The sequence below is a fragment of the Triticum dicoccoides genome, chromosome 6A (genome assembly GCF_002162155.2).
Source record: "Triticum dicoccoides isolate Atlit2015 ecotype Zavitan chromosome 6A, WEW_v2.0, whole genome shotgun sequence".
Lineage (NCBI taxonomy): Eukaryota > Viridiplantae > Streptophyta > Magnoliopsida > Poales > Poaceae > Triticum > Triticum dicoccoides.
The window spans coordinates 243,458,264-243,469,519 of NC_041390.1; positions in this window are offsets into that span (position 1 = coordinate 243,458,264).

The following is an 11,256-nucleotide window of genomic DNA, read 5'->3' on the forward strand; positions in this document are numbered from 1 at the left end:
CCGCGGCCCTCGCCGCTTCACCGCCGATCGGCCACCGCCTCCATCGCCGCGGCTCCGCCCCGACCCCCTCACCGGACTCCGGCGACCTCGCCGGACCCGGCCGCCGCCCTGGCTCAGATCCGGCCAGGTGGGATCAGATCCACCCGGCCGCCAACCAAACAGCCCCGCGTCCCGGATCTCCTCGTCCCGGGTCCACCTCGTCCCGGTTCCCGCGGGCTAGAATTTCTTCTAAGTCCTGAGATTCCCAGATCCATATGCATAAGTTCATAGCCTCGTAACTTTGCTTCCGTAGCTCCGATTCATGCATATAGCATATCAAAATGTTCATCTCAGAGAGTACATCATTTCATTCCATTGCATCATTTTTCATTTCAGCTCATCTTGATGCCCGAAATGCTGTTAGAAGAGGGCTACTTGAGTTATTTGTCAGATCTGCTACTCCATTTAGGTTTTTGTCATTTTTGCCATGATTAATGTGTGCATGCTATGCCCATGAGTTCTACATATGTTTTGTTTAGGGTTTTGTCATCTTTCCAGAGGTGCAACCCATGTATTTTTGTGATGTGTGTGGTGACTAGTGCAAGCTTGCAAAGTGGTGCACTTGCTAATTCTGATTTCAGGGACTTGGCAATTCCACCAAGTCCTGGAGCTGTTTATCTCATGTTGTCATATGTTCATGTTGTTTCCTAGTGATCCGTGCCTGTTTTGAGGATGATCAGTAAGGATGTTTTGTTAATATTGTAGTGCTCTATACATCCATGTCTTTGTTTGCAATTATGGGGCACCCTAGCTTGAGTCAATCGAGCTCTACTTTTGCTACTTTGTGAATCTGGGCAGATTGTCAACTTGTTTGCAATTTTGCCGATGATGTTGTAGTGGATCCGTACATGCTATGCTATTGTTCTTGCCATGTCTAGATTGCATTTTGTGCCTTCTTGATGGGTGTATGCTTGTCTTGCCATGACTTGCACCGTAGTGAGTGCATCGAGCTCGTAAACATGCCTACTTGAGTTATATTTCAGCATGTGTCAGTTTTCACTAAGTATAAAAACTGATTATGTTTTTGCTATGTTCACATGCTTGCAATTGTATTTTCTGATCCCTTTTGGCTCAAGGTCACTAAGGGACTTTTGTTAAGCTCTTTGAGTAGCTCCATGCAATGCTTTACTTTGCCATGATCAGATCCTGTAGCATGTAATTTTGTTGCTCCAAAGCGGGCTACCTGATCTGAAATTCCAAACAAGTGTTAACTTCACTAAGTCTGAGATCTGTTTGTCATATGCATTTTTGCCATGCTTGTTTGAACCTGTTAATGGATGAATTGGCTGTATCTCAGTGCTAGACTTTTGTTAAGCATCTTGTATGCATCCCTGCCATGTATTTTGTTCTCATGTTTGGTTGCTGTAGCATGTTCATCTCATCGCATTTAGTTGGCTACTTGCTGTAAATCGCAGACTGATGTCATATTTGAATCGCTTGCCATTTCCAAACCGTAACTCCGATTCCGGCGTTCTTTATATCGTTTTCAAGCGATTTCATCTCATCTTTCCAGTGGAACACTTGGTTTTCCAAGTTAAGGCCAGGTTCATGCATTTTCCTGTCATATCTTGCATTTCGCATCCCGCATTACATCCCGCATAGCATACCATCTTTGCGTTGCGTTGTTTGAGTTTGCACGTGGTTGATTGTATCCTTGTTGCTTGTTTGTCTTGTTTGGGTAGAGCCGGGAGACGAGTTCGCTAACGAGGAGCCCGTTGAGTTTGCTTTTGAGGATCCAGTCAACTCTGACAACTGTGTAGGCAAGATGATCATACCCTCGAAATCACTACTATCTTTGATATGCTAGTTTGCTCGCTCTTTTGCTATGCCAATGCTACGATGCCTACCACTTGCTTGCAAGCCTCCCATATTGCCATGTCAAACCTCTAACCCACCTTGTCCTAGCAAACCGTTGATTGGCTATGTTACCGCTTTGCTCAACCCCTCTTATAGCGTTGCTAGTTGCAGGTGAAGATTGAAGGCCATTCCTTGTTGGAACATCTTTTATTTACTTGTAGGGACATCATTATGTTGCTATGCTATCTAATGCATCTATATACTTAGTAAAGGGTGGAAGGCTCGGCCTCTCGCCTAGTGTTTTGTTCCACTCTTGCCGCCCTAGTTTCCGTCATATCGGTGTTATGTTCCCGGATTTTGCGTTCCTTACGCGGTTGGGTTATAATGGGAACCCCTTGATATTTCGCCTTGATTAAAGCTTTCCAGCAATGCCCAACCTTGGTTTTACCATTTGCCACCTAGCATTTTCTTTCCCTTGGGTTCTGCAGACTCAAGGGTCATCATTATTTTAACCCCCCCGGGCCAGTGCTCCTCTGAGTGTTGGTCCACCTGTCAGCTACCGGTGGCCACCAGGGGCAACTCTGGGCTGGCCTACCCGTACCTAAGACAATCTGAGTGTGCCCTAAGAAAGAGATATGTGTAGCTCCTATCAGGAATTGTCGGCACATTCGGGCGGTGTTGTTGGCCTTGTTTTAACCTGTCGAAGTGTCTTGAATTACCGAGATACCGAGTCTGATCGGAACGTCTTGGGAGGAGGTCTATTCCTTCGTTGACCGTGAGAGCTTGTCATGGGCTAAGTTGGGACTCCCCTGCAGGGATTGAACTTTCGAAAGCCGTGCCCGCGGTTATGGGCAGATGGGCATTTGTTAATGTCCGGTTGTAGATAACTTGAACCTTAATTAATTAAAATGAATCAACTGAGTGTGTTACCGTGATGGCCTCTTCTCGGCGGAGTCTGGGAAGTGGACACGGTGTTGGAGTAATGTTTGCGCAGGTTGCTCTCTAGTTTCTCACTCGTGCTTTGCCTCCTCTTCTTGCTCTCTTTTGCGTATAAGTTAGCCACCATATTTGCTAGTCGCTTGCTGCAGCTCCACATATTTTTACCCTGCCTTACCTACAAGCTTAAATAGTCTTGATCGCGAGGGTGCGAGATTGCTGAGTCCCTGTGGCTCACAGATTACTATTACACCAGATGTAGGGCCCGGTGATTCCGCTCCAGAAGACGCGTATGAGCTCAAGTGGGAGTTCGACGAAGACTCTCAACGTTACTATGTTTCTTTTCCTGATGATCAGTAGTGGTGCCCAGTTGGGGGTGATTGGGACCGTGTCGCATGTTGGGTTCTCTTTTATTTTGGCGCCATAGTCGGGCCATGAGTGTTTGGATGATGTAATGTTATTTATGTACTTGATTGACGTGGCGAGTGTAAGCCAACTATGTTATCTCCCCTTTATGATTTACATTACATGGGATGTTGTGAAGATTGCCTAACTTGCGACATATGCCTTCAATGCGATTATGCCTCTAAGTCGTGCCTCGACACGTGGGAGATATAGTCGCATCGAGGGTGTTACACTAGCGTAGTCCTGATGTCCCCCACCGGAGACACAGTGCAATACGTGCTCCAAATACTATATACGGACTCCAATAACGCAGCCGAATACGAGGCCCTACTACACGGCCTCCGGATGGCAGTCTCCATGGGCATCCAACGCCTAGAGGTGCGTGGGGACTCAAACCTCGCAATATTCCAAATAAATGGATACTTCGATGCCAAGGATCCAAAAATGGCGGCATATCGCAACACCGTCCTCAAAATGTTAGCCTGGTTCGAGGGGATGGAATTCCACCACGTGGCTCAGGGAAAACAACCAGGCGGCGGACATCCTAGCCCGTATCAGCGCTAAACGCGACCCTGTCCCATCAAACATCTTCCTGGAAAGACTGTTTAAACCATCCGTGGTATGGGAAGGGGACAGTGCCAAAAATAGTCCGGACCCGGCCACAACCCCAGATACCGAGAACTCTGACACAATCGGAGGCTCTGCCACTGAAATAACACCTTCAGCCCACGTGATAATGGCCGTCATCTCCCCGTGGACAGAACCATTCCTGGCCTACCTAACTAGACAGGAATTACCTAAGGACCAAAATGAGGCTCGCTGCATAGTACGGCGATCTAAAGCCTACAAGGTCCACGAGGGAGAGCTTTATAAGAAAAGCACAACCGGAGTCCTTCAAAGGCGCATCTCCGAAGAGGAAGGGCGGAAGCTTCTGGCAGAAATCCATGCTGGACTCGGCGGCCACCACGCAGCAGCCCGGGCCCTTGTAAGCAAGGCCTTTCGTACAGGTTTTTATTGGCCGACGGCCCGAGCAGATGCACAGCATCTGGTACAACATTGTGTCGGTTGCCAGCTTTTTGCAAACCAAAGCCACATGCCACCTACCGCCCTCCAAACAATCCCCATTACTTGGCCCTTTGCGGTCTGGGGGCTCGATATGGTCGGACCCCTCAAAGGGGGAACCCATAAGAGAAAATGCTTACTAGTCAAGATGGACAAATTCACCAAATGGATAGAAGCGAAACCTGTCAAAATGGTTGAATCCGGGGTTGTACACCATTATGGCGTCCCCCACACCATCATCACTGACAACGACACGAACTTTACAGCCGACGAGGTGAAACTTTGGTGCAGCAACATGGGCATCAAGCTCGATTATGCTTCTGTCTATCATCCGCAAACTAACGGTCAAGTCAAACAAGCAAATGGTCTTATCATTAGTGGCATTAAACCCAGATTAGTCCAGTCCTTAAAGGAATCAGACACCCATTGGGTACAGGAGCTCGACTCCGTACTATGGGGGCTGCGGACCACACCAAATTGCACTACCGGATACACACCATTTTTATGGTGTACGGCGCTGAGGCGGTGCTGCCTTGCGACATAATTCATGACTCACCTTGAGTGCGCATGTACAAAGAAAGAGGGGCCAAGCTCGATCGACAGGACAGTTTGGATGCCCTGGAGGAGGAGTGTGACATGGCAAAAGCCTGTTCCGCATTCTATCAGCAACAGGCTCGAAGGTATCAAAGCAAAGAAGTGCGGGCCAAAACCTACAACGTTGGTGAACTAGTTCTGCACCTGCCGGAAAAGAAAAAGAACAAGCTCAAGCCCAAATGGGAAGGTCCCTTCATTATCGACCAGGTTCTGACCGGTGGAGCGTACCGTCTGCGGGATGCATCAAATAATCGACTTGCGCCAAACCCATGGAACGCAGCCAGACTCCGAAGATTCTACGCCTAGCGCCGGACTCTATGTTCGTCTGCTTACCTCCATGTATTTTTTTCATCTGTTTTTTCTCTCTTTCTTTCTCCCTTTTCTCTTCAATGCCCTAAAGGGCTAAACCTGTGTCTTTGTTACAGAATCTTGACGCGCTAACTGCGCTCAATATACCTGGGGGCTTCCTATACAGAAGCTTAATCTAATTATCTTTCCAGGCTTTATGCCCCGCACATGTGTCATTCTTCCGCATGTACCTTTTTCGCCATTATATGCATCGATATGAATTAAGTTTTGGCCAAGCTGGGTTGCCTGGCTCTTGTGTTTATGCCCTACATTCCCGTTAATTCGGCTAGGGCATAAGGGGAGCACCTCTGCGATTGTTACTGCCGGGTCAGCCGGATGTGTACCTCGGACTGGGTGAAGCCGAAAGCTAGCGTTCTTAAGGGAATATTCGGTCGGTGAATAAAAGATGACTTTCATTTAAATTACTACACCCCCCAGATATTTTTAACCTGCATCTCGCAGTTCGAACATGCACATTAGGGCATGCGTACCCAGGGAAAGGAACCCTTAACCGGACTAATCTCCCTGGAAGATGTTTCTTACTACCCATGTAATATAATATAGCTAGTTGGGTACTTGTCTGTTCAAGCACTTATGACCCCTATGCCTGGTTTCCATGCATACCCCGGTTTTTATATAACTGAGTGGGTATTTGGACACACTCCGGACTATCGGGTCCAGAGGTCAAAGCGAAAAGGTCCGCCATGACAAATGATTTACAATCCGGCTAGGGACATTACATACGTCACTTGAAGTACACAGTCACTAAGACTGATTAAATTCTTCTTCTATACCATCCAACAGGCTGTCTAGCCTACAATCTTATTGGGAATACTTTGCGGCTAATTCTACTTGATCATACACTAAACTGACGGGGATCTCTTTCCCACCGGGCCATACAGGTCCGACCTCGGCCATGTGGTTTGGGTCAGCCTTGGTGTATCGTGTCTTCACCATAGCCCAGGCTTCCCATGCACCTTGTCGGCAGGCTGATATCTTCCATAACCGGAAGCGCCGCCGCGCTCCCTTCAGCTTCTCTATAAGCTCCCCCATGCCTCCTAGTGGGGACGCGGACGACCACAAGGCTTGGGCAATACTCCGCATCACCTGCCGAACTTGTTCGTGCAGTTGTGGGAGCTCTGGGCAGAAGATCACCCGAGGACCCGGGCATTTCCTCCGCGGGACGACCCTTCAGCATACCTGCAGACATAACGCTGTTAGTAGGCTTCTTAGCCGAACTCCTTTAAAAAGTTTGTTCAAGGACTTACTAAAAAATGCCGCGCTGAAGCCATTTATTCTCCTTCACGGAGTCCGCAAGCTGGGCTCGGACATCCTTCAGTTCCACGCCTAGTCGGATATTGGCATCTTGGAGATCATTTTTCTCCTGCCTGACTCGCGTCAGCACGCGCTCGCCAGCATTTCGCTGTTGATCATCACGTGCCGTATCCGCCTCCACGGCCTCCGGATTCACTCCGGGGCCACCCACAACACCTATTGTTAGGTGTGCATATACGCCGCATACTACCTGGTACGGATATTCTTTGCAATAGAAAAAAGAGTTACGAGGGGGACCCTTTTTGGACTCCTTCAATGCAGCAATAGCGGCTTCCAGCTGGGCCTTGCACTCGTCTAGCTCTTGAGACAGTTGGGAATTCTTCTCCATAAGAACCTGCACAAATATTGATCCTTAAATCAGTTGCGTCAACTGTTTCAAGTCTCAGGGGCTACTGAAACATATAATCATCAGATTTACTTACCCGTACATCCCTTACATACTGGTTCGTGGCTCTAGCTAGACCATTTTGAGCAGCACGGAGGTACGTGTCTCCAGAATTGAAGGCATCAAATGCCTCTGGTGAGAAGCAAGCGTCACGGAGTACGGCCCGACGACGCCTATGATTCATGGCGCTCTCCACTTCTGAATTTGTAGCGGATAGTCTATCCGCATCCTCTGTAGGAGGAGTATCTGGTGTCCGCCCATGTCGGCTTCCGCCTCTATGTCCGGCCCTGGAGCCCGACTGGTGGAAGCGTGATCGGCAGCCCTCCTGGACATATTCTGGCGAGCGTTTTTTCTATTAAAGAAACATGGACGTCATTACATTTCAAGAAAGACGACAACCACGGAGCGGGGTTTTTTGTCATACCATTGCGCCAGCGTCTCCATCCTGATTGCCTTCCTTTTTGGCCTACCCGGCCTCGGTGCCTCTTGTTGGCGAGTTGTTGCGGGTTTGGCATGGCGCCCCGAATGCCTTCCCTGTAAAACACCATATGTATATGGTAGGTGAAGTGTCCAAAAGGGGATCCGAGTTTTTGGAGTTGGGATTTTGGTTTTTCTTATGTGCGACGCAGGGAGCAGTCCGGGATAGTCGGCCGTAATGGCCACCATGGCGTCATCACAGCTCAATTGATAGAACTGCCTGTCTATCAGCTCCACGAATATGTCCGGATCTTCTTCAAGTCCGGGACCGAGGGCCCGGTCAGGGTCCTCTGGTTGTGGAGATGGGCTGTTGACCTCCCTTACAGCTTTTTGCAGTTCCTGCCGTAAAATGGCAAGGTGAGTACCTACGACAAAGAATGCGGGAAGAATGGGAGTAAGGAGATATAACTCACCCAGCTTGGAGGGTTGTACATGGAGAATCCATCCCGTGGCTTGATGCGGATGAACTCCTCTTCATCTCCCTTAAACAACTCGTACATAATTTTTGCTAAGGCAGAAGCGGAGTCCGGTCCCTTACGCCCACAACGGGTGGCATCATCTTCCCTGTTAAAACACCACAGGGGGTGCCCTCGATATTGAAGTGGCTGGACTCCCCACATTATGCATATTGACATAACCTCGATTACTGTCAATCCTGATTGAGCCAGCGCTTTAATCCGGTTCATCAAGTAAAGGACTTCTCCGTTGTCTTCCTCCTGCGGGCTCTGTGGGTGCCAGCTTCGGCGCTTTCTTCAAAGGAGCATTGTTGAACTCAGGAAGACCCCGCCAAACAGGGTCCGGAAGGGGGACGTCCTCCATATAAAACCATTCCGAAGGCCAGTTTTCGGATGTCTTCTTCGGAGTACCGGACAGGTATCCGGTTTCGGCGATACGCCATATTTCGGCTCTGCCCACCTAATAAAGTGACCCCTTCTATGTGCGGGGGACGAGGCAAAATAACCTTTTCCACAGCTCGAAATGAGCCTCGTAGCCCAGGAATAACTCGCAAAGGGCAACATAGACGGCGATGTGTAATATGGAAGCAGGGGTGAAATTATGCAGTTGGAGGACGTAAAACTCCAGGAGCCCGCGGAGGAACAGATGAATTGGAAATCTGAGTCCCCTTAATAAGTAAGGAACAAGGCACACCCGCTCCCCCGTAGAGGGGCTGGGTAAGCTCTCCACTTGCTCCCCGCCATTGTAGGTGGCGAGCCCGGCTCGGACGGGAACCTTATACACTGGAGGGAGAAATCCCTTAGTCTACAGTTCGACTAGTCGACTGTGCGAGATGGAACATCTCTTCCAATCACCGGGCTTAGGGCTACGGGGGCGAGAGGAGGAGCTGCGGTGGTCGGCCATGTTGGAATGGATTTTTTCGAAGCGCGCTCCGATGGATTCTCGCTGTGGGAGCATGTTATGGATTGGATCTAAGAATCCCCATCCCTTTAATAGACAATTTATTTATCTGGCTAGGGGGGCGAATGTAAAACACCCTGGCTCCTCGTATTCATTCGACGCATGGGAGATAGCCCTTATTGAGCACAGAAGCCAAGAAGTCCAACATTTATGGGGCCGGACACTACTTAACAAACATTCAAAATTTGGAGAAGAGCCCGCCTTGCAATGCCAAAGACAATACTGCGTGCCAGACTTGACGTCATTGAAGCCTGGTTCGGGGGCTCCTGAGGGAGTCCTAGATTAGGGGGTCTCCGGACAACCGGACTATATCCTTTGGCCGGACTATTGGACTATGAAGATACAAGATTGAAAACTTCATCTCGTGTCCGGATGGGACTCTACTTGGCGTGGAAGGCAATCTAGGCAATACGGATATGTATATCTCCTCCTTTGTAACCGACCTTGTGTAACCCTAGCCCCCTCCGGTGTCTATATAAACCAGAGGGTTTTAGTCCGTAGGACAAGATACAATCATACCATAGGATAGCTTCTAGGGTTTAGCCTCTCTGATCTCGTGGTAGATCAACTCTTGTAATACTCATATCATCAAGAACAATCAAGCAGGATGTAGGGTTTTACCTCCATCAAGGGGGCCTGAACCTGGGTAAACATCGTGTCCCCTGCCTCCTGGTACCATCCGCCTTAGACGCACAGTTCGGGACCCCCTACCCGAGATCCGCCCGTTTTGACACCAACACTCGGCCTTATGCCTGGTGTTTTGTTCCACTCTTGCCGCCCTAGTTTCCGTCATTCCGGTGTTATGTTCCTTGATTTGGCATCCCTTACGCGGTTGGGTGTTATGGGAACCCCTTGACAGTTTGCTTTGAATAAAACTCCTCCAGCAAGGCCCAACCTTGGTTTTACATTTGCCTCACCACCACCTACTTTTCCCTTGGGAGTCGTGCTCCCAAAGGTCATCTTTATTTTAACCCCCCCGGGCCAGTGCTTCTCTAAGTGTTGGTCCGAACCAACGCACCGTGTGGGACCGTCCCTTGGCAACTTGGGATATGTTGGTACCTGTACGCTTAGCTTATCCGGTGTTTCCCTGAGAACGAGATATGTGCAGCTCCTATCAGGATGTCGGCACATCGGTGGGTCTTGCTGGTCTTGTTTTATCGTTGTCGAAATGTCTTGTAACCAGGATTCCAAGTCTGATCGGGTCTTCCTGGGAGAAGGAATATCCTTCATTGACCATGAGAGCTTGTGATGGGCTAAGTTGGGATACCCCTGCAAGGTTTGAACTTTCGAAAGTCGTGCCCGCGGTTATGGGCAGATAGGAATTTGTTAATGTCCGGTTGTAGAGAACTTGACACATGACTTAATTAAAATGCATCAACCGCATGTGTAGCCGTGATGGTCCCTTTTCGGTGGAGTCCGGGAAGTGAACACGGTTCTTGTGTTATGCTTGAACGTAAGTAGATTCAGGATCACTTCTTGATCACTTCTAGTTCACGACGGCTGCGTTGCTTCTCTTCTCGCTCTTATTTGCACAAGTTAGCCACCATATATGCTTAGTGCTTGCTGTAGCTCCACCTCACTACCTTTTCCTACCCATAAGCATAAATAGTCTTAATCTCGTGGGTGTGAGATTGCTGAGTCCTCATGACTCACAGATACTTCCAAACAGTCACAGGTGCCGATGATACCAGTGCAGGTGACGCAACCCTGCTCAAGTGGGAGCTCAATGAAGATCTTGATAGTTGTTTTGTTTCATTTCCCGTTGATGAGTAGTGGAGCCTAGTTGGGACAATCGGCGATCTAGCATTTGGGGTTGTCTTCTTTTATTTTGGTTCCGTAGTCTGACCTTTGATTTTATTCTGGATGATGTATGTTTAACTTTTATTTGTGTGAAGTGGCGATTGTAAGCCAACTCTTTATCCCTTTCTCATTCAGTACATGGGATTGTGTGAAGATTACCCCTCTTGCGACAAACCTACCATGCGGCTATGCCTCTAAGTCGTGCCCCGACACATGGGAGCTATAGCCACATTGTGGGAGTTACAAGTTGGTATCAGAGCCATCCCCGACTTAGGAGCCCCCTGCTTGATCGAATCACTGACGTTGTTGAGTCTAGAACAAAATGTTTTTGAGTCTTAGGATTATATATATCGGAGAGTAGGATTCTTTTTACTCCTCAGTCCCTTCGTCGCTCTAGTGAGGCCTCCTAACGTAGAAGTTTTGACTCTTCTCTCCTCAAATTTCATGATTTTTTAGGATCACGCGGGTATCTTGGAATCGTTCCGATAGTTTTGTGACGAGAACATTGCTCTTGGTGCCTCCTGACATTTAGGGGTAGTGGCAGTGTCCCGAGGAGTTGAGCTCCGAGGTGTTGTCGTCACAATTTTATCGTTGCAGTTCTGGAATACCTGAGTTTCACCGACATCGAAAATCTCTTTTATGCAGTTGTTGGCGAGATAACC